We start from the raw sequence: 24,100 nt of genomic DNA on the forward strand, positions 1-24,100 counted from the left end.
TGATGGCGAGATCATGGAACGGGCAGTCCTTCCCCGGGAGGAAGAGCAGCTCCGTCTTGCCGAGGTTCAGCTTGAGGTGATGATCCGTCATCCACACTGATATGTCTGCCAGACATGCAGAGATGCGATTCGCCACCTGGTCGTCAGAAGGGGAAAGGAGAAAATTAATTGTGTGTCGTCTGCATAGCAATGATAGGAGAGACCATGTGAGGTTATGACAGAGCCAAGTGACTTGGTGTATAGCAAGAATAGGAGAGGGCCTAGAACAGAGCCCTGGGGACACCAGTGGTGAGAGCACGTGGTGAGGAGACGGATTCTCGCCACGCCACCTGGTAGGAGCGACCTGTCAGGTAGGACGCAATCCAAGCGTGGGCCGCGCCGGAGATGCCCAACTCGGAGAGGGTGGAGAGGAGGATCTGATGGTTCACAGTATCGAAGGCAGCCGATAGGTCTAGAAGGATGAGAGCAGAGGAGAGAGAGTTAGCTTTAGCAGTGCGGAGCGCCTCCGTGATACAGAGAAGAGCAGTCTCAGTTGAATGACTAGTCTTGAAACCTGACTGATTTGGATCAAGAAGGTCATTCTGAGAGAGATAGCGGGAGAGCTGGCCAAGGACGGCACGTTCAAGAGTTTTGGAGAGAAAAGAAAGAAGGGATACTGGTCTGTAGTTGTTGACATCGGAGGGATCGAGTGTAGGTTTTTTCAGAAGGGGTGCAACTCTCGCTCTCTTGAAGACGGGAGGGACGTAGCCAGCGGTCAGGGATGAGTTGATGAGCGAGGTGAGGTAAGGGAGAAGGTCACCGGAGATGGTCTGGAGAAGAGAGGAGGGGATAGGGTCAAGCGGGCAGGTTGTTGGGCGGCCGGCCGTCACAAGACGCGAGATGTCATCTGGAGAGAGAGGGGAGAAAGAGGTCAGAGCACAGGGTAGGGCAGTGTGAGCAGAACCAGCGGTGTCGTTTGACTTAGCAAACGAGGATCGGATGTCGTCGACCTTCTTTTCAAAATGGTTGACGAAGTCATCTGCAGAGAGGGAGGAGGGGGAGGGGAGGAGGATTCAAGAGGGAGGAGAAGGTGGCAAAGAGCTTCCTAGGGTTAGAGGCAGATGCTTGGAATTTAGAGTGGTAGAAAGTGGCTTTAGCAGCAGAGAGAGAAGAGGAAAATGTAGAGAGGAGGGAGTGAAAGGATGTCAGGTCCGCAGGGAGGCGAGTTTTCCTCCATTTCCGCTCGGCTGCCCGGAGCCCTGTTCTGTGAGCTCGCAATGAGTCGTCGAGCCACGGAGCGGGAGGGGAGGACCGAGCCGGCCTGGAGGATAGGGGACATAGAGAGTCAAAGGATGCAGAAAGGGAGGAGAGGAGGGTTGAGGAGGCAGAATCAGGAGATAGGTTGGAGAAGGTTTGAGCAGAGGGAAGAGATGATAGGATGGAAGAGGAGAGAGTAGCGGGGGAGAGAGAGCGAAGGTTGGGACGGCGCGATACCATCCGAGTAGGGGCAGTGTGGGAAGTGTTGGATGAGAGCGAGAGTATAACATACTACAGAGTATAACATACTACAGAGACGGTATATCTAGTATAACATACAACATAGAGACAGTATAACTGGTATAACATACAACATAGAGACAGTATATCTAGTATAACATACTACATAGAGACAGTATTTCTGGTGTAACATACTACAGAGAGACAGTATATCTGGTGTAACATACAACAGAGAGACAGTATATCTGGTGTAACATACTACAGAGAGACAGTATATCTGGTGTAACATACTACAGAGAGACGGTATATCTAGTATAACATACTACATAGAGACAGTATATCTGGCATAACATACTACAGAGAGACAGTATATCTAGTATAACATACTACAGAGAGACACATACTACAGAGAGACAGTATATCTAGTATAACATACTACATAGAGACAGTATATCTGGCATAACATACTACAGAGAGACGGTATATCTAGTATAACATACTACAGAGAGACGGTATATCTAGTATAACATACTACAGAGACGGTATATCTAGTATAACATACAACATAGAGACAGTATAGCTGGTATAACATACTACAGAGAGACAGTATATCTAGTATAACATACTACATAGAGACACATACTACAGAGAGACAGTATATCTAGTATAACATACTACAGAGAGACACATACTACAGAGAGACAGTATATCTAGTATAACATACTACAGAGACGGTATATCTAGTATAACATACAACATAGAGACAGTATAACTGGTATAACATACAACATAGAGACAGTATATCTAGTATAACATACTACATAGAGACAGTATTTCTGGTGTAACATACTACAGAGAGACAGTATATCTGGTGTAACATACAACAGAGAGACAGTATATCTGGTGTAACATACTACAGAGAGACAATATATCTGGTGTAACATACTACAGAGAGACGGTATATCTAGTATAACATACTACATAGAGACAGTATATCTGGCATAACATACTACAGAGAGACAGTATATCTAGTATAACATACTACAGAGAGACACATACTACAGAGAGACAGTATATCTAGTATAACATACTACATAGAGACAGTATATCTGGCATAACATACTACAGAGAGACGGTATATCTAGTATAACATACTACAGAGAGACGGTATATCTAGTATAACATACTACAGAGACGGTATATCTAGTATAACATACAACATAGAGACAGTATAGCTGGTATAACATACTACAGAGAGACAGTATATCTAGTATAACATACTACATAGAGACACATACTACAGAGAGACAGTATATCTAGTATAACATACTACAGAGAGACACATACTACAGAGAGACAGTATATCTAGTATAACATACTACAGAGACGGTATATCTAGTATAACATACAACATAGAGACAGTATAACTGGTATAACATACAACATAGAGACAGTATATCTAGTATAACATACTACATAGAGACAGTATTTCTGGTGTAACATACTACAGAGAGACAGTATATCTGGTGTAACATACAACAGAGAGACAGTATATCTGGTGTAACATACTACAGAGAGACAGTATATCTGGTGTAACATACTACAGAGAGACGGTATATCTAGTATAACATACTACATAGAGACAGTATATCTGGCATAACATACTACAGAGAGACAGTATATCTAGTATAACATACTACAGAGAGACACATACTACAGAGAGACAGTATATCTAGTATAACATACTACATAGAGACAGTATATCTGGCATAACATACTACAGAGAGACGGTATATCTAGTATAACATACTACAGAGAGACGGTATATCTAGTATAACATACTACAGAGACGGTATATCTAGTATAACATACAACATAGAGACAGTATAGCTGGTATAACATACTACAGAGAGACAGTATATCTAGTATAACATACTACATAGAGACACATACTACAGAGAGACAGTATATCTAGTATAACATACTACAGAGAGACACATACTACAGAGAGACAGTATATCTAGTATAACATACTACAGAGATGGTATATCTAGTATAACATACAACATAGAGACAGTATATCTGGTATAACATACTACAGAGAGACAGTAAAGCTAATATAACATACTACATAGAGACACATACTACAGAGAGACAGTATATCTAGTATAACATACTACAGAGAGACAGTATATCTAGTATAACATACTACAGAGAAGGTATATCTAGTATAACATACAACATAGAGACAGTATATCTGGTATAACATACTACAGAGAGACAGTATATCTGGTATAACATACAACATAGAGACAGTATATCTAGTATAACATACTACAGAGAGACAGTATATCTAGTATATCATACTACAGAGAGACGGTATATCTAGTGTAACATACTACAGAGAGACGGTATATCTAGTATAACATACTACAGAGAGACGGTATATCTGGTATAACATACTACAGAGAGACGGTATATCTAGTGCAACATACTACAGAGAGACGGTATATCTAGTGTAACATACTACAGAGAGACGGTATATCTAGTGTAACATACTACAGAGAGACGGTATATCTAGTATAACATACTACATAGAGACAGTATATCTAGTATAACATACTACAGAGACGGTATATCTAGTATAACATACAACATAGAGACAGTATATCTGGTATAACATACTACAGAGACGGTATATCTAGTATAACATACAACATAGAGACAGTATATCTGGTATAACATACTACAGAGATGGTATATCTAGTATAACATACAACATAGAGACAGTATATCTGGTATAACATACTACAGAGAGACAGTATATCTATTATAACATACTACAGAGAGACAGTATATCTAGTGTAACATACTACAGAGAGACGGTATATCTAGTGTAACATACTACAGAGAGACGGTATATCTAGTATAACATACTACAGAGAGACGGTATATCTGGTATAACATACTACAGAGAGACGGTATATCTAGTGTAACATACTACAGAGAGACGGTATATCTAGTGTAACATACAACATAGAGACAGTATATCTGGTATAACATACTACAGAGAGACGGTATATCTAGTGTAACATACTACAGAGAGACAGTATATCTGGTATAACATACTACAGAGAGACGGTATATCTAGTATAACATACTACAGAGAGACGGTATATCTAGTATAACATACTACAGAGAGACGGTATATCTAGTATAACATACTACAGAGACGGTATATCTAGTATAACATACAACATAGAGACAGTATATCTGGTATAACATACTACAGAGAGACAGTATATCTGGTATAACATACAACATAGAGACAGTATATCTAGTATAACATACTACAGAGAGACAGTATATCTAGTATAACATACTACAGAGAGACGGTATATCTAGTGTAACATACTACAGAGAGACGGTATATCTAGTATAACATACTACATAGAGACGGTATATCTGGTATAACATACTACAGAGAGACGGTATATCTAGTGCAACATACTACAGAGAGACGGTATATCTAGTGTAACATACTACAGAGAGACGGTATATCTAGTGTAACATACTACAGAGAGACGGTATATCTAGTATAACATACTACATAGAGACAGTATATCTGGTATAACATACTACAGAGACGGTATATCTAGTATAACATACAACATAGAGACAGTATATCTGGTATAACATACTACAGAGACGGTATATCTAGTATAACATACAACATAGAGACAGTATATCTGGTATAACATACTACAGAGATGGTATATCTAGTATAACATACAACATAGAGACAGTATATCTGGTATAACATACTACAGAGACGGTATATCTAGTATAACATACAACATAGAGACAGTATATCTGGTATAACATACAACATAGAGACAGTATATCTAGTATAACATACTACAGAGAGACAGTATATCTATTATAACATACTACAGAGAGACAGTATATCTAGTGTAACATACTACAGAGAGACGGTATATCTAGTATAACATACTACAGAGAGACGGTATATCTGGTATAACATACTACAGAGAGACGGTATATCTAGTGTAACATACTACAGAGAGACAGTATATCTGGTGTAACATACTACAGAGAGACAGTATATCTGGTGTAACATACTACAGAGAGACGGTATATCTAGTATAACATACTACATAGAGACAGTATATCTGGTATAACATACTACAGAGACGGTATACCTAGTATAACATACAACATAGAGACAGTATATCTGGTATAACATACTACAGAGATGGTATATCTAGTATAACATACAACATAGAGACAGTATATCTGGTATAACATACTACAGAGACGGTATATCTAGTATAACATACAACATAGAGACAGTATATCTGGTATAACATACTACAGAGATGGTATATCTAGTATAACATACAACATAGAGACAGTATATCTGGTATAACATACTACAGAGACGGTATATCTAGTATAACATACAGCATAGAGACAGTATATCTGGTATAACATACTACAGAGACGGTATATCTAGTATAACATACAACATAGAGACAGTATATCTGGTATAACATACTACAGAGACGGTATATCTAGTATAACATACAACATAGAGACAGTATATCTAGTATAACATACTACAGAGACGGTATATCTAGTATAACATACTACAGAGACGGTATATATAGTATAACATACTACAGAGAGACAGTATATCTAGTATAACATACTACAGAGAGACGGTATATCTAGTATAACATACTGCAGACAGACAGTATATCTAGTATAACATACTACATAGAGACAGTATATCTGGTATAACATACTACAGAGACGGTATATCTGGTATAACATACTACAGAGAGACAGTATATCTGGTGTAACATACTACAGAGAGACAGTATATATAGTATAGCATACAACATAGAGACAGTATATCTGGTATAACATACTACAGAGAGACGGTATATCTAGTATAACATACTACAGAGAGACAGTATATCTGGTATAACATACTACAGAGACGGTATATCTGGTATAACATACTACAGAGAGACAGTATATATAGTATAACATACTACAGAGAGACAGTATATATAGTATAACATACTACAGAGAGACAGTATATATAGTATAGCATACTACAGAGAGACAGTATATATAGTATAGCATACTACAGAGAGACAGTATATATAGTATAGCATACTACAGAGAGACAGTATATATAGTATAGCATACTACAGAGAGACGGTATATCTGGTATAACATACTACATAGAGACAGTATATATAGTATAACATACTACAGAGAGACAGTATATATAGTATAACATACTACAGAGAGACACATACTACATAGAGACAGTATATCTAGTATAACATACTACATAGAGACAGTATATATAGTATAACATACTACAGAGAGACAGTATATATAGTATAACATACTACAGAGAGACAGTATATCTAGTATAACATACTACAGAGAGACAGTATATATAGTATAACATACTACAGAGAGACAGTATATATAGTATAACATACTACAGAGAGACAGTATATATAGTATAACATACTACTTAGAGACAGTATATATAGTATAACATACTACAGAGAGACAGTATATATAGTATAGCATACTACAGAGAGACGGTATATATAGTATAGCATACTACAGAGAGACAGTATATATAGTATAGCATACTACAGAGAGACAGTATATATAGTATAACATACTACAGAGAGACAGTATATATAGTATAACATACTACAGAGAGACAGTATATCTGGTATAACATACTACATAGAGACAGTATATCTAGTATAACATACTACAGAGAGACCGTATATATAGTATAGCATACTACAGAGAGACAGTATATATAGTATAACATACTACAGAGAGACAGTATATATAGTATAGCATACTACAGAGAGACAGTATATATAGTATAACATACTACAGAGAGACAGTATATATAGTATAACATACTACAGAGAGACAGTATATATAGTATAACATACTACAGAGAGACAGTATATATAGTATAACATACTACAGAGAGACAGTATATCTGGTATAACATACTACAGAGAGACGGTATATCTAGTGTAACATACTACAGAGAGACGGTATATCTAGTGTAACATACAACATAGAGACAGTATATCTGGTATAACATACTACAGAGAGACGGTATATCTAGTATAACATACTACAGAGAGACGGTATATCTAGTATAACATACTACAGAGAGACGGTATATCTAGTATAACATACTACAGAGACGGTATATCTAGTATAACATACAACATAGAGACAGTATATCTGGTATAACATACTACAGAGAGACAGTATATCTGGTATAACATACAACATAGAGACAGTATATCTAGTATAACATACTACAGAGAGACAGTATATCTAGTATAACATACTACAGAGAGACGGTATATCTAGTGTAACATACTACAGAGAGACGGTATATCTAGTATAACATACTACAGAGAGACGGTATATCTGGTATAACATACTACAGAGAGACGGTATATCTAGTGCAACATACTACAGAGAGACGGTATATCTAGTGTAACATACTACAGAGAGACGGTATATCTAGTGTAACATACTACAGAGAGACGGTATATCTAGTATAACATACTACATAGAGACAGTATATCTGGTATAACATACTACAGAGACGGTATATCTAGTATAACATACAACATAGAGACAGTATATCTGGTATAACATACTACAGAGACGGTATATCTAGTATAACATACAACATAGAGACAGTATATCTGGTATAACATACTACAGAGATGGTATATCTAGTATAACATACAACATAGAGACAGTATATCTGGTATAACATACTACAGAGACGGTATATCTAGTATAACATACAACATAGAGACAGTATATCTGGTATAACATACAACATAGAGACAGTATATCTAGTATAACATACTACAGAGAGACAGTATATCTATTATAACATACTACAGAGAGACAGTATATCTAGTGTAACATACTACAGAGAGACGGTATATCTAGTATAACATACTACAGAGAGACGGTATATCTGGTATAACATACTACAGAGAGACGGTATATCTAGTGTAACATACTACAGAGAGATGGTATATCTGGTGTAACATACTACAGAGAGACAGTATATCTGGTGTAACATACTACAGAGAGACGGTATATCTAGTATAACATACTACATAGAGACAGTATATCTGGTATAACATACTACAGAGACGGTATACCTAGTATAACATACAACATAGAGACAGTATATCTGGTATAACATACTACAGAGATGGTATATCTAGTATAACATACAACATAGAGACAGTATATCTGGTATAACATACTACAGAGACGGTATATCTAGTATAACATACAACATAGAGACAGTATATCTGGTATAACATACTACAGAGACGGTATATCTAGTATAACATACAACATAGAGACAGTATATCTGGTATAACATACTACAGAGACGGTATATCTAGTATAACATACAACATAGAGACAGTATATCTAGTATAACATACTACAGAGACGGTATATCTAGTATAACATACTACAGAGACGGTATATCTAGTATAACATACAACATAGAGACAGTATATCTGGTATAACATACTACAGAGAGACAGTATATCTAGTATAACATACTACAGAGAGACGGTATATCTAGTATAACATACTGCAGACAGACAGTATATCTAGTATAACATACTACATAGAGACAGTATATCTGGTATAACATACTACAGAGACGGTATATCTGGTATAACATACTACAGAGAGACAGTATATCTGGTGTAACATACTACAGAGAGACAGTATATATAGTATAGCATACAACATAGAGACAGTATATCTGGTATAACATACTACAGAGAGACGGTATATCTAGTATAACATACTACAGAGAGACAGTATATCTGGTATAACATACTACAGAGACGGTATATCTGGTATAACATACTACAGAGAGACAGTATATATAGTATAACATACTACAGAGAGACAGTATATATAGTATAACATACTACAGAGAGACAGTATATATAGTATAGCATACTACAGAGAGACAGTATATATAGTATAGCATACTACAGAGAGACAGTATATATAGTATAGCATACTACAGAGAGACAGTATATATAGTATAGCATACTACAGAGAGACGGTATATCTGGTATAACATACTACATAGAGACAGTATATATAGTATAACATACTACAGAGAGACAGTATATATAGTATAACATACTACAGAGAGACACATACTACATAGAGACAGTATATCTAATATAACATACTACATAGAGACAGTATATATAGTATAACATACTACAGAGAGACAGTATATATAGTATAACATACTACAGAGAGACAGTATATCTAGTATAACATACTACAGAGAGACAGTATATATAGTATAACATACTACAGAGAGACAGTATATATAGTATAACATACTACAGAGAGACAGTATATATAGTATAACATACTACTTAGAGACAGTATATATAGTATAACATACTACAGAGAGACAGTATATATAGTATAGCATACTACAGAGAGACGGTATATATAGTATAGCATACTACAGAGAGACAGTATATATAGTATAGCATACTACAGAGAGACAGTATATATAGTATAACATACTACAGAGAGACAGTATATATAGTATAACATACTACAGAGAGACAGTATATCTGGTATAACATACTACATAGAGACAGTATATCTAGTATAACATACTACAGAGAGACCGTATATATAGTATAGCATACTACAGAGAGACAGTATATATAGTATAACATACTACAGAGAGACAGTATATATAGTATAGCATACTACAGAGAGACAGTATATATAGTATAACATACTACAGAGAGACAGTATATATAGTATAACATACTACAGAGAGACAGTATATATAGTATAACATACTACAGAGAGACAGTATATATAGTATAACATACTACAGAGAGACAGTATATCTGGTATAACATACTACAGAGAGACGGTATATCTAGTGTAACATACTACAGAGAGACGGTATATCTAGTGTAACATACAACATAGAGACAGTATATCTGGTATAACATACTACAGAGAGACGGTATATCTAGTATAACATACTACAGAGAGACGGTATATCTAGTATAACATACTACAGAGAGACGGTATATCTAGTATAACATACTACAGAGACGGTATATCTAGTATAACATACAACATAGAGACAGTATATCTGGTATAACATACTACAGAGAGACAGTATATCTGGTATAACATACAACATAGAGACAGTATATCTAGTATAACATACTACAGAGAGACAGTATATCTAGTATAACATACTACAGAGAGACGGTATATCTAGTGTAACATACTACAGAGAGACGGTATATCTAGTATAACATACTACAGAGAGACGGTATATCTGGTATAACATACTACAGAGAGACGGTATATCTAGTGCAACATACTACAGAGAGACGGTATATCTAGTGTAACATACTACAGAGAGACGGTATATCTAGTGTAACATACTACAGAGAGACGGTATATCTAGTATAACATACTACATAGAGACAGTATATCTGGTATAACATACTACAGAGACGGTATATCTAGTATAACATACAACATAGAGACAGTATATCTGGTATAACATACTACAGAGACGGTATATCTAGTATAACATACAACATAGAGACAGTATATCTGGTATAACATACTACAGAGATGGTATATCTAGTATAACATACAACATAGAGACAGTATATCTGGTATAACATACTACAGAGACGGTATATCTAGTATAACATACAACATAGAGACAGTATATCTGGTATAACATACAACATAGAGACAGTATATCTAGTATAACATACTACAGAGAGACAGTATATCTATTATAACATACTACAGAGAGACAGTATATCTAGTGTAACATACTACAGAGAGACGGTATATCTAGTATAACATACTACAGAGAGACGGTATATCTGGTATAACATACTACAGAGAGACGGTATATCTAGTGTAACATACTACAGAGAGACGGTATATATAGTATAACATACTACAGAGAGACAGTATATATAGTATAGCATACTACAGAGAGACAGTATATATAGTATAACATACTACAGAGAGACGGTATATCTAGTATAACATACTACAGAGAGACGGTATATATAGTATAGCATACTCTATAGGGGAGAAACAGACAATCATAAACAGTGAGAGAGAGACAATATGTTGTTATATATTTCTACTTCTATGCTGATCTGATGCTCTGTCTCTCCCTCCTCTCTTTCTCTCTCACTCCTTTCTTTCTCTCTCCCTCCTCTCTTTCTCTCTCCCTCCTTTCTTTCTCTCTCCCTCCTCTCTTTCCCTCCTCTCTCCCTCTTTTTGAATTGGCTGTGTGTCACATGGGCTTCTGCATGGGCTTTTGTATTCTCGTCCCTACGGGGGGTTGTGTGTGTGTGTTCTGGAAAAAACACCCTGACTGGCATTGGATGACACCTGACCTCAGTGTGTGTGTGTGTGTGTGTGGGGGGGGGGGGGGGGGGGGGGGTATTTTAAGGCTTAACAGTTTGGGGTGCTATGACTCTCACAAGTCACCATAGATGGAGAGAGAGAGAGAGAGAGAGAGAGAGAGAGAGAGAGAGAGAGAGAGAGAGAGAGATATTAGGTGGGAAGCGTCACTTGCTAATCTCTAATAAGCTGTTTATGTTTATGGACCCAAACCAGTCTCATTGGGAGTGACACTACAAAAATAATGTTGATAATTGCATTTAGAGTACGACAACATTCATTTTTTTTTACAAACATCCATATTTATTTAACACCACAGTCATTTACCATTCTCTTTCCGCATCACCTTTTTATGGTCCGAATATGTAATTTGCTTTCAAATTGCATTATCATACGAAATAAAACAGAAATGTGATGAAATTCAGATGGATTCACCTGAGTTAATGGAATATGGGTTTAAGAGCGAACTAATTATGTGGCTTTGGCAGGGAGTGAATGTATTTCTTTGGAAGGGTCTGATTTTAAATGTAAACATTAATGGCCTCCTTGATTAGCATTAGAATAGTCGTCATTGTCCTGAGCACGCTACCTCGTATTGGATACCACGTCTACCCTCTCTCTGCTCTCGTAAAACACACACACACACATACACAGCTTTAATACACTGATTACCTACCTTATCTACCACCGCCAACCCTTTGGCCACTCTGTCTAATGTTTTGTTAATCCAAAAGATGCCTCTTTCCAATTTAATTACACAGAATTGGGGGGCCTGTGTTATTTTTCAGCATGCACATGCCTTCTAAAAAGCAGAAAAAGTGAAGTAAAGAACAAATGTAGGTAACAGCAGTCTGAGGAGCAGTTCAGTGAGAGTGCTCTGTCTTTATCTCTCTCTCTACATGGCAGTCTGAGAGGTTCTGGTGGGAAGACTAATGAAACAGGAAGAAGAAGGACAGAGTAAAGAAAGAAAGTCTGAAGTGGAGAAAGAAGAGGAGGAGAGGGGGAACGAGGTAAAGGGCAGGTGAAGGAGGGAGGCTTTGAATCACTCCGGCCTTCCTGGAAGCATGACCTCATTTAGAATTCTGGGAGGGTGAAGGACCCGGACCGTCATGCTGAAATGGCGCTCACACACACACTCACTCACTCACTCACTCACTCACTCACTCACTCACTCACTCACTCACTCACTCACTTACTCTCTCACTCACTCACTCACACACTCACTCACTCACTCACTCACTCACTCACTCACACACACACACACTCACTCACTCACTCACTCACTCACTCACTCACCACTCACTCACAGACACTCTCTCTCACACACACACACACACACACACACACACACACACTCACACACTTACATTCGTCTCCTCTCCACTTAGAGTAGAGGCAGAAAAGAAAAACAACCATCACTCTAAGTTTGGTTCGAGAGATGTTCATTTAAAGCCTGGATGCTCTAAAGAGCCAGGGGCTAGAGTTCTACCCAAGCCTAGGGCAGGATGGATGTAGTGGGCACAGGGGTTAAGGATAATTAAAAATGTTTAGAATTGTGAGCCTGGATGCTTTATATTTTGAGTCCAGAATGTGTCAAATCTAATTTGCACCATGTTTTGTGAGATAGAGGGCCACAGGCTGTCTGGGATGTGAGTGTGTGCCTTTGTGTGTGTGTGTGTGTTCGCCCTTGCACGCCTGTGTGTGTGTGCGCTTGCCTGCCTTCCTGCATGTGTGTCCATGAGGAATAGTTTCAGAACATTCAAGCGTTGCTAGCATGATTACTGATTGCTCTGCAGACAAAAAAAGATGATTGATTTTCTCTTGGTGTGTGTGCTTGGTACATACAGTATGTGCATTTGCATATGTGTGTGTGTGAGTGTGTGTGTGTGCATGTGTGTGCGCTAGTGTGTGTGGGTGTGCGCTAGTGTGTGTGTGTGTGTGTGTGTGTGTGTGTGTGTGTGTGTGTGTGTGTGTGTGCGTGCGTGCGTGCGTGCGTGCGTGCGTGCGTGCGTGCGTGCGTGCGTGCGTGCGTGCGTGCGTGCGTGTGTGTGTGTAGGAGTGAAGGTCTGGATTAATGTTAGATGATCTATTATCTGGCTAATGAGATTAGTGATATGAGCGAGGGAGGAGAGAGAGAGGGATTAGAGGAGGGGGGAGGTGAGGATTAGAGGAGTAGAGGGAGGGATTAACCCTACGCTAAAATATTTCTTCATTTATCAGAAACACCCCTGAGTCCAATCCCTATCCTCTACACTTTCAGTTCCATCCTTCTCATCTCTTCCCCCTTCTCTCTCAACTACCATTCTCTCCTCCTTTGTTTGTTTTGTTCTACAAATCAAATCAAATGTTATTGTTTGCATACAGATGTTTAGCAGATGAAGGACCTCCAGGCTCTGATCAGGCCCTACACCCAAACAAGGGCACTGCGTTCATCCACCTCTGGCCTGCTCGCCTCCCTACCACTGAGGAAGTACAGTTCCCGCTCAGCCCAGTCAAAACTGTTCGCTGCTCTGGCCCCCCAATGGTGGAACAAACTCCCTCACGACGCCAGGACAGCGGAGTCAATCACCACCTTCCGGAGACACCTGAAACCCCACCTCTTTAAGGAATACCTAGGATAGGATAAAGTAATCCTTCTCACCCCCCTTAAAAGACCTAGATGCACTATTGTAAAGTGGCTGTTCCACTGGATGTCATAAGGTGAAAGCACCAATTTGTAAGTCGCTCTGGATAAGAGCGTCTGCTAAATGACTTAAATGTATGTTATTGCGGGTGTAGCGAAATGCTTGTGTTCCTAGCTCCAACAGTGCAGTAATATCTAACAATACACATCAATACATACAAATACATACAGTGGCAAGAAAAAGTATGTGAACCCTTTGGAAATACCTGGATTTCTGCAAAATAATTGTCATACAATTTCATCTGATCTTCATCTAGGTCACAACAATAGACAAACACAGTCTGCTTAAACTAATAACACACAAACAATTATACATATTCATGTCTTTATTGAACACACCGTGTAAACATTCACAGTGCAGGGTGGAAGAAGTATATGAACCCTTGGATTTAATAACTGGTTGACCCTCCTTTGGCAGCAATAACCTCAACCAAACATTTTCTGTAGTTGCAGATAAGACCTGCACAATGGTCAGGAGGATTTTTGAACCATTCCTCTTTACAAAACTGTTTCAGTTCAGCAATATTCTTGGGATGTCTGGTGTGAACTGCTCTCTTGAGGTCATGCCACAACATCTCAATTGGTTTGAGGTCAGGACTCTGACTGGGCCACTCTAGAAGGTGTATTTTCTTCTGTTGAAGCCATTCTGTTGTTGATTTACTTCTGTGTTTTGGGTCGTTGTCCTGTTGCATCACCCAACTTCTGTTGAGCTTCAATTGGGGACAGATAGCCTTACATTCTCTTGCAAAATGTCTTGATTAACTTAGGAATTTGGTTTTCCATTGATGATAGTCCAGGCCCTGAGGCAGCAAAGCAGCCCCAAACCATGATCCCTCCACCATACTTTACAGTTGGGATGAGGTTTTGATGTTGGTGTGTTGTGCCTTTTTTTCTCCACACATAGTGTTGTGTGTTCCTTCTAGACAACTCAACTGTGGTTTCATCTGTCCACAGAATATTTTGCCAGTAGCACTGTGTGTAACGATCTTCTTCATCTGAGGAACAGTAAAGATCGGACCAAAACGCAGCGTTGTAAGTGTCCATGTTAATTTAATATAACTGAACACGAAATACAAAATAACCAAGTGAAACAACGAAAATCGAAACAGTCCTGAAAGGTGACACAACACAAAACAGGAAGCAACTACCCACAAACACCAGGTTGGAACAGGCTACCTAAGTATGGTTCTCAATCAGAGACAACGATAGACATCTGCCTCTGATTGGGAACCATACCAGGCCAAACACATAGAAAACATAGAAAAACAACATAGAATGCCCACCCCAACTCACGCCCCGACCAAACCAAAAATGAGACAATTAAAAAAGGACCCCCCCCCTAAAGGTGCGGACTCCGGCCGCAAAACCTAAACCCATATGGGAGGGTCTGAGTGGGCATCTATCCGCGGTGGCGACTCTGGCGCGGGACGTGGACCCCACTCCACCTTAGTCTTGGCCCACTTAGGTGACCCTCGCCGCCGACCCCGGACTGGGGAGTGGGCCCCGAATAGGAGGGCGACTCTGGCGGCGCATGACAGGAGGGAGACTCTGGCGGCGCCGGACAGGCGGGAGACTCTGGCGGCTCCGGACTGACGGGCGGCTCTGGCGGCTCCGAACTGACGGCGGCTCTGGTGGCTCCGGACTGACGGCGACTCTGGCGGCTCCGGACTGGCGGGCAGCTCTGGTGGCTCCGGACTGACGGCGGCTCTGGCGGCACCGGACTGACGGGCGTCTCTGGCGGCTCCGGACTGATGGGCGGCTGTGGCGGCTCCGGACAGGAGGGAGACTCTGGAGGGTCCGGACTGGAGGGAGACTCTGGAAGGAGAAGACGCAGAGACAGCCTGGTGAGTTGGGCTGCCACAGGGCCCACCAGGCTGGGGAGACCTACAGGGGGCCTGGTGCGTAGAGGAGGCACCGGATAAACGGGCTGTGGGGGAGCACTGGAGCTCTGGTGCGCAGCCTTGGCACCACTCCGCCAGGCTGAATGCCCACTTTAGCCTGGCCCCTCCAGAGTGCGGAGCGCAGGCATAAGACGAACAGCACCCTCCCAGCGCCAGGAGACACGGTACGCAGAGCCGGCACAGGATACCCTGGGCCGAAACGGGCACCGGAGACCAAACACGCTGGGCTGGCACAATCCGCCATGGCTGGATGTCTACTCTCGCATGGCACTTGCGGGGGGCTGGCCTATCGCGCTCCGGGCTATGAGCGCGCACTGGCGACACCTTGCGCTTCACCGCATAACACGGTGCCTGACCAGTACTACGCTGAGTTGGCTCAGATGTTAGCATGTTCCAGAGATTTCTGTAAGTCTTTAGCTGACACTCTAGGAGTCTTCTTAACCTAATTGAGCATTCTGCACTGTGATCTTGCAGTCATCGTTGCAGGACGGCCACTCAGGGAGAGTAGAGTCAGTACTGAACTTTCTCCATTTATAGACAATTTGTCTTACTGTGAACTTGGGTGAACATCAAGGCTTTTAGAGATACTTTTGTAACCCTTTCCAGCTTTACGCAAGTCAACAATTCTTAATATTAGGTCTTCTGAGATCTCTTTTGTCCGAGGCATGGTTCACATCAGGCAATGCCTCTTGTGAATAGCAAACTCAAATTTTGTGAGTGTTTTTTATAGGGCTAGGCAGCTCTAACCAACATTTGATTGATTGGACTCCAGGTTAGCTGACTCTTGACTCCAATTATCTTTTGGAGAAGCCATTAGCCTATGGGGTTCACATGCTTTTTCAGACCTACACTGTGAATGTTTAAATTATGTATTCAATATATATTTTTTAAATACAATAATTTGTTTGTTATTAGTTTAAGCACACTGTGTTTGTCTACTGTTGTAACTTAGATGAAGATCAGATCACATTTTAGGACCGATTTATGCAGAAATCCAGGTAATTCCAAAGGGTTCACATACTTTTTCTTGGCACTGTACATTTCTGTCTTCTCTCGCTTCTGCTTCTCTTTCCTCTCTGTCCTCATACTCTACATTCTAAGTTCATGCTTGTACTCCTCCCTTTTCTCTCCTTCCCTATCTTCCTTTCTTCCCCTATCTCATTCTATCCCTTTTTCCTCCTGTCTATCTTGTCACCCTTGGTGGTACAGTAGGCCTACAGTGTTGGGAGCTATAGCAAGGCAAACAGCTCTAATGATAAGGGCTGCAAAGTGCATCATTGCTAACAAGGCCTAAGTGCCAAAGTGGTTAACTAGGAAACCATCTCCCTCCCCCTATCCTCCTTCCTGTGTGTCACTCCACCTCCCTCTTTCTCTCTCTTTTTCCTTGTCACTCCACCTCTATTCCATTACGTCCATCTCTCACCTCTCCATATATCTCTCCCTCCTTTTTCTCTCTCTATTTGCTTCTCTCTATCTCCTTCTCTCTGCCTCTCCCTCTCTCTCTCCCTCTGCCTCTCTATCTCCCTCTCCCTCTGCCTCTCTCTCTGCATCTCCCCCTGTGTTTGTGGAGCATGTCTGATAGCCATTAGCGCTACACCTTTATTACTGCAGTAATGACTGACTGTGAGCCTTAATTAGAGATGTGTTAGAGAGTTAGAGCTTACTGTATCTCCTCCCGTCACCCCCCTCCGCCTCTGCCCCTCCTACCCCTTCTCAAGTCACACCGTGGAGCCGTTTCTGTGAATCCCATCATCGTGGCGACACCATTAGCAGAGGCGCTCTAAGTGTTCCGTCTGCCGACTGTTAAAACCATTCCACTCATTACAGGCCAATCAGAGGGGAAGGTGTTACGGCTAATTGATAAAGCCCAACAATGCCCAGGAAAATCTTGCTCTATAATTGCTCCTGGAGTGAAAAATAAAAAGGAAATAGAAGAAGAAGAAGAAACCTGACTCCTATATGGTAATAATCTGTCATGTATGATAAGAGGATGAGATGATCTGGAAGGCCTGTGTGGGACACAGTGTGAAGACTCTCTCTGTTGGAAGAGGTAAAGGTACTAGGTAATCCAGGGTAATAGCATTATGGACACACTGTTTCCCCCAAAGACCAAAGCTTATCCTTCACTGTTGGCTGTGAGATTGACATAGGCCTCCATGGGCCTCGCTCTCTCTCCCACACTCTCTCTCTCTCTCTCTCTCCCACTCTCTCTCTCTCTCTCTCTCTCTCTCTCTCTCTCTCTCCCACACTCTCGTTCACTCTCTATCTCTCTTTTTCTCGCTCTATGAATAAGGTAAGCTTGATATTGCTGTAAATGTTGTTCCCTAGCAAAAGTGACGACTCCACATATTGCTATATGCTCACATTTGTTCAATTATATATAGAGATATTTTTTGAAATCCTGTGCAGTCTCACTTTGCTGATGTATGGGATTTGACAATCTTTCCTCCACACAAACCCTCAAGGAAAGTGAAGAAAACAGGACCAATCATACGATTACAACTCATCATAGCCACCACATGCATGGTGTTAGTTATCTATACACCCTGTGTTTCATTTAAGATCTAAGAGCACCACTCTTACAATGTCGTCTGATGGGATGGGATTTGAGTGTTGTGCTTGCGTGTGTGTTTTAGATGTTAAGCCCCCCTCTCTCTGTGAACTGTGTCTCTAGTGAAGGGGTTGGTTGCCTGTGGGTATTTCTGTCAGTCAGAGACCTGACCTGTGTGACCCCTCTCTGCTTGTACATCATTTCCTATCTCCTCTCTTCAGTCTTTTAGGCCTGACCCTACTACTTTCCACGTACTCCATCTCTTTCTCTCTTAACCCTTTTCTCTTTCTGGCCCCACTCTACTCATCCTACTACAATCCCCTTTTTTTACTCCCCTTCCTCATGACCACTTTCTGTCCCTCTTTCTGTCGTTTTGTCCTGTCAGTGCTGTTAACTCTTTTTTTCCTTGTGCCTTTTCTACTTCTCTGTTTGTTCTTCTCTCTGTTTTTTGTCTTTAAAAAAAAACAGACAATTGACGTTGGATACAGTGGGGAGAACAAGTATTTGATACACTGCCGATTTTGCAGGTTTTCCTACTTACAAAGCATGTAGAGGTCTGTAATTTTTTATCATAGGTAAAGACGAAATCTAAAACAAAAATCCAGAAAATCACATTGTATGATTTTTAAGTAATTCATTTGCATTTTATTGCATGACATAAGTATTTGATACATCAGAAAAGCAGAACTTAATATTCGGGTTTCGGGGCTGTCGCTGGGCAATACAGACTTTCAGCTCCCTCCAAAGACTTTCTATTGGGTTCAGGTCTGGAGACTGGCTAGGTCACTCCAGGACCTTGAGATGCTTCTTACGGAGCCACTCCTTAGTTGCCCTGGCTGTGTGTTTCGGGTTGTTGTCATGCTGGAAGACCCAGCCACAACCCATCTTCAATGCTCTTACTGAGGGAAGGAGGTTGTTGGCCAAGATCTCGCGATACATGGCCCCATCCATCCTCCCCTCAATACGGTGCAGTCGTCCTGTCCCCTTTGCAGAAAAGCATCCCCAAAGAATGATGTTTCCACCTCCATGCTTCACGGTTGGGATGGTGTTCCTGGGGTTGTACTCATCCTTCTTCTTCCTCCAAACACAGCGAGTGGAGTTTAGACCAAAAAGCTCTATTTTTGTCTCATCAGACCACATGACCTTCTCCCATTCCTCCTCTGGATCATCCAGATGGTCATTGGCAAACTTCAGACTGGCCTGAACATGCGCTGGCTTGAGCAGGGGAACCTTGCGTGCGCTGCAGGATTTTAATCCATGATGGCGTAGTGTATTACTAATGGTTTTCTTTGAGACTGTGGTCCCAGCTCTCTTCATGTCATTGACCAGGTCCTGCCGTGTAGTTCTGGGCTGATCCCTCACCTTCCTCATGATCCTTGATGCCCCACGAGTTGAGATCTTGCATGGAGCCCCAGACCGAGGGTGATTGACCGTCATCTTGAACTTCTTCCATTTTCTAATAATTGCGCCAACCGTTGTTGCCTTCTCACCAAGCTGCTTGCCTATTGTCCTGTAGCCCATCCCAGCCTTGTGCAGGTCTCCAATTTAACCCTGATGTCCTTACACAGCTCTCTGGTCTTGGCCATTGTGGAGAGGTTGGAGTCTGTTTGATTGAGTGTGTGGACAGGTGTCTTTTATACAGGTAACGAGTTCAAACAGGTGCAGTTAATACAGGTAATGAGTGGAGAACAGGAGGGATTCTTAAAGAAAAAGTAACAGGTCTGTGAGAGCCGGAATTCTTACTGGTTGCTAGGTGATCAAATACTTATGTCATGCAATAAAATGCTAATGAATTACTTAAAAATCATACAATGTGATTTTCTGGATTTTTGTTTTAGATTCCGTCTCTCACAGTTGAAGTGTACCTATGATTAAAAAAATACAGACCTCTACATGCTTTGTAAGTAGGGAAACCTGCAAAATCGGCAGTGTATCAAATACTTGTTCTCCCCACTGTATATGGTAAGTCATGGTAAATGTGATCAAGCTGTGTATTAGTGGCTATATTCTTCTTAAGGCACAAAGGACCTCTGACCTAGAACTTCTCAGTGGTTTGAGCTGAATATACAAATACAGAAATACCTTATTTACATAAGTATTCAGACCCTTTGCTATGAGACAAAATTGAGCTCAGGTGCATCCTGTTTCCATTGATCATCCTTGAGATGTTTCTACAACTTGATTGGAGTCCACCTGTGGTAAATTCAGTTGATTGGACATGATTTGGAAAAGCACACACCGGTCTTTATAACGTCCCACAGTTGACAGTGCATGTCAGAGCAATAACCAAGCCATGAGGTCAAAGGAATTGTCAGGATTGTGTCGAAGAACAGATCTGGGGAAGGGTACCAAAACATTTCTGCAGCAACGAAAGTCCCCAAGAACACAGTGGCCTCCATCATTCTTACATGGAAGAAGTTTTGAACTGCTGGTGCCTGGCCAAACTGAAGAAAATTGGGGTAGTTGGGCCTTGGTCAGGGAGGTGAACAAGAACCTGATGGTCACTCTGACTGAGCTCTAGAGTTCCTCTGTGGAGATGGGAGAACCTTCCAGAAGGACAACCATCTCTGCAGCACTCTACCAATCAGGCCTTTATAGTAGAGTGGCCAGACGGAAGCCACTCCTCAGTAAAAGGCACTTGACAGGCCACTTGGAGTTTTCCAAAAGGCACCAAAAGGACTCACAGACCATGAGAAACAAGATTATCTGGTCTGATGAAACCAAAGTGGAACTATTTGGCCTGAATGTCAAGCGTCACGTCTGGAGGAAACCAGGCACCAGTCATCACCTGGCCAATAACATCCCTACGGTGAAGCATGGTGATGGCAACATCATGCTGTGGGAATGTTTTTCAGCCCCTGCCGCTGGGAGACTAGTCAGGATCCAGGGAAAGATGAATGGAGAAATGTACAGAGAGATCCTTGATGAAAACCTCCTCCAGAGCGCTCAGGACCTCAGACTGGGGCGAAGGTGGCCTGATTCAGTTTTGCTGTACTGACTGCTCTTGGAAGGACGTCACTTTGTGGAGTTCGATAGTAAAAACTTCCCATAGCGATCACAACGAAAACGAAGAAGTCCAAGGTATTCTCATGAAGGCAATCACTTGACCCAACGGGGTGTTCTAGACACCACTGTAGACACGCACAAATCAGAGAGTTACAAAGGACAATCTGCATCCCAACTGCCTCTGAAAAGGGTGCTTTGGAAAGGATGAGAATGTCTGGTGTATTCAACGTTTTATAGAGGTGTCAAACAGAATGAATAACAGAGCCGTTGGCCTGTTGGTGCCACCATGCTCCACGCCTATTGGCCCTGGTACACTGAGACTAAATCCGATTGCACCTTTCTGGCTATGCAGCCATTTAAAGGCATTGTTATTATTTAATTGTAAAAAAAAATCCCCAATTTTGTGGTATCCAATTGGTAGTAGTTACAGTCTTGTCTCATCGCTGCAACTCCCGTACGGACTCTCGTACGGACTCGGGAGAGGCGAAGGTCGAGAGCCATGCGTCCCCCGAAACACAACCCAACCTACCCAACTTATATTCATCTCTTGGGTCTTGGGTAAATTAACTAAGCATTTGCAGCAGTTTTGAAGTATTAATTTCCCCGGGATGATATTATTGAGCCTCAACAGCTTAAAAAGTTGATTACTGTTTAATTACAGTTTATAACCATTTATAACAACTATCTGCAAAGCACTGTTTTTACATTAACACGCAACATAGACCAAGCCATTGATTGCAAGTGTTTGGCTAGCTTAATTACAGCACTAAACTGGTGACAATGAGAGCTGGGAGTCAGCTGGGAGTCAGCTGGGAGTCCGCTGGGAGTCCGCTGGGAGTCCGCTGGGAGTCAGCTGGGAGTAACCTGGGAGTCCGCTGGGAGTCAGCTGGGAGTCAGCTGGGAGTCAGCACCATATGAGCTTCATGTTGCCTTCACACAGACAGATTTGGCTGATAGATTGGCCTGTTAATAAACATCAGAGACAGGGCCCACACCTGCCAGGGCTGGAATTACATGCTAATAGAGAAGGGGAATCCCAGAGCCCAGAGCCTTAAATGTACTTGCCTCTCTGAATCCTCGCTACTTAATTGAGATTTTGTGTGTGTGTGTGTGTGTGTGTGTGCGTGCGTGCGTGCGTGCGTGCGTGCATGCGTGCGTGTGCGTGTGCATGTGTGCCAGTCTCTATCATGATGCTAGGTGTTACAGCCTGCCTGTCAGAGCCATGTGAAAAGATTTGACATGGGCCCTCAAATCCTCAAAAAGTTCTACAGCTGCACCATTGAGAGTATCTTGACTGGCTGCATCACTACTTGGTATGGCAACACCACTGCCCTCTATCGCATGGCGCTACAGAGGGCAGTGTGGACAGTCCAGTACATCATTATGGCCAAGTTCCCTGCCATCCAGGACCTCTATATCAGGCGGAGTGAAAGGAAGGCCTGGAAAATTGTTAAAAACTCCAGCCACCCAAGCCATAGGCTGTCCTTTCTGGGTCAGCTCGGCAAGTGGTACCGGTGCATCAAGTCTGACACCAACAGGCTCCTGAACAGCTTCTATCCCCAAACCATAAGACTGCAAATAGCTAACAGAATGGCCACAAGGACTATCTGAGTTGATCCTTGTATTTTAATTTATATTTTTTCACTGTCACTTTGCACACTTACAGGACTCTACACACTCACAATGAAACTGCAACACGCATAACATGCACACATATTTATACTGAATCCAACACACAAATACACACACTCACATACAATCATACTTTATGCTGCTCCTACTCTGTTTTTCATATATCCTGATGCCTAGTCACCTTAACCCTATACATACATATCTACCTCTATCATTGCAGTATCCCTGCACATTGTAAATATTGTACTGGAACTGACCCTG

The sequence above is a fragment of the Oncorhynchus nerka genome, linkage group LG1 (assembly GCF_034236695.1).
Source record: "Oncorhynchus nerka isolate Pitt River linkage group LG1, Oner_Uvic_2.0, whole genome shotgun sequence".
Classification (NCBI taxonomy): Eukaryota; Metazoa; Chordata; class Actinopteri; order Salmoniformes; family Salmonidae; genus Oncorhynchus; species Oncorhynchus nerka.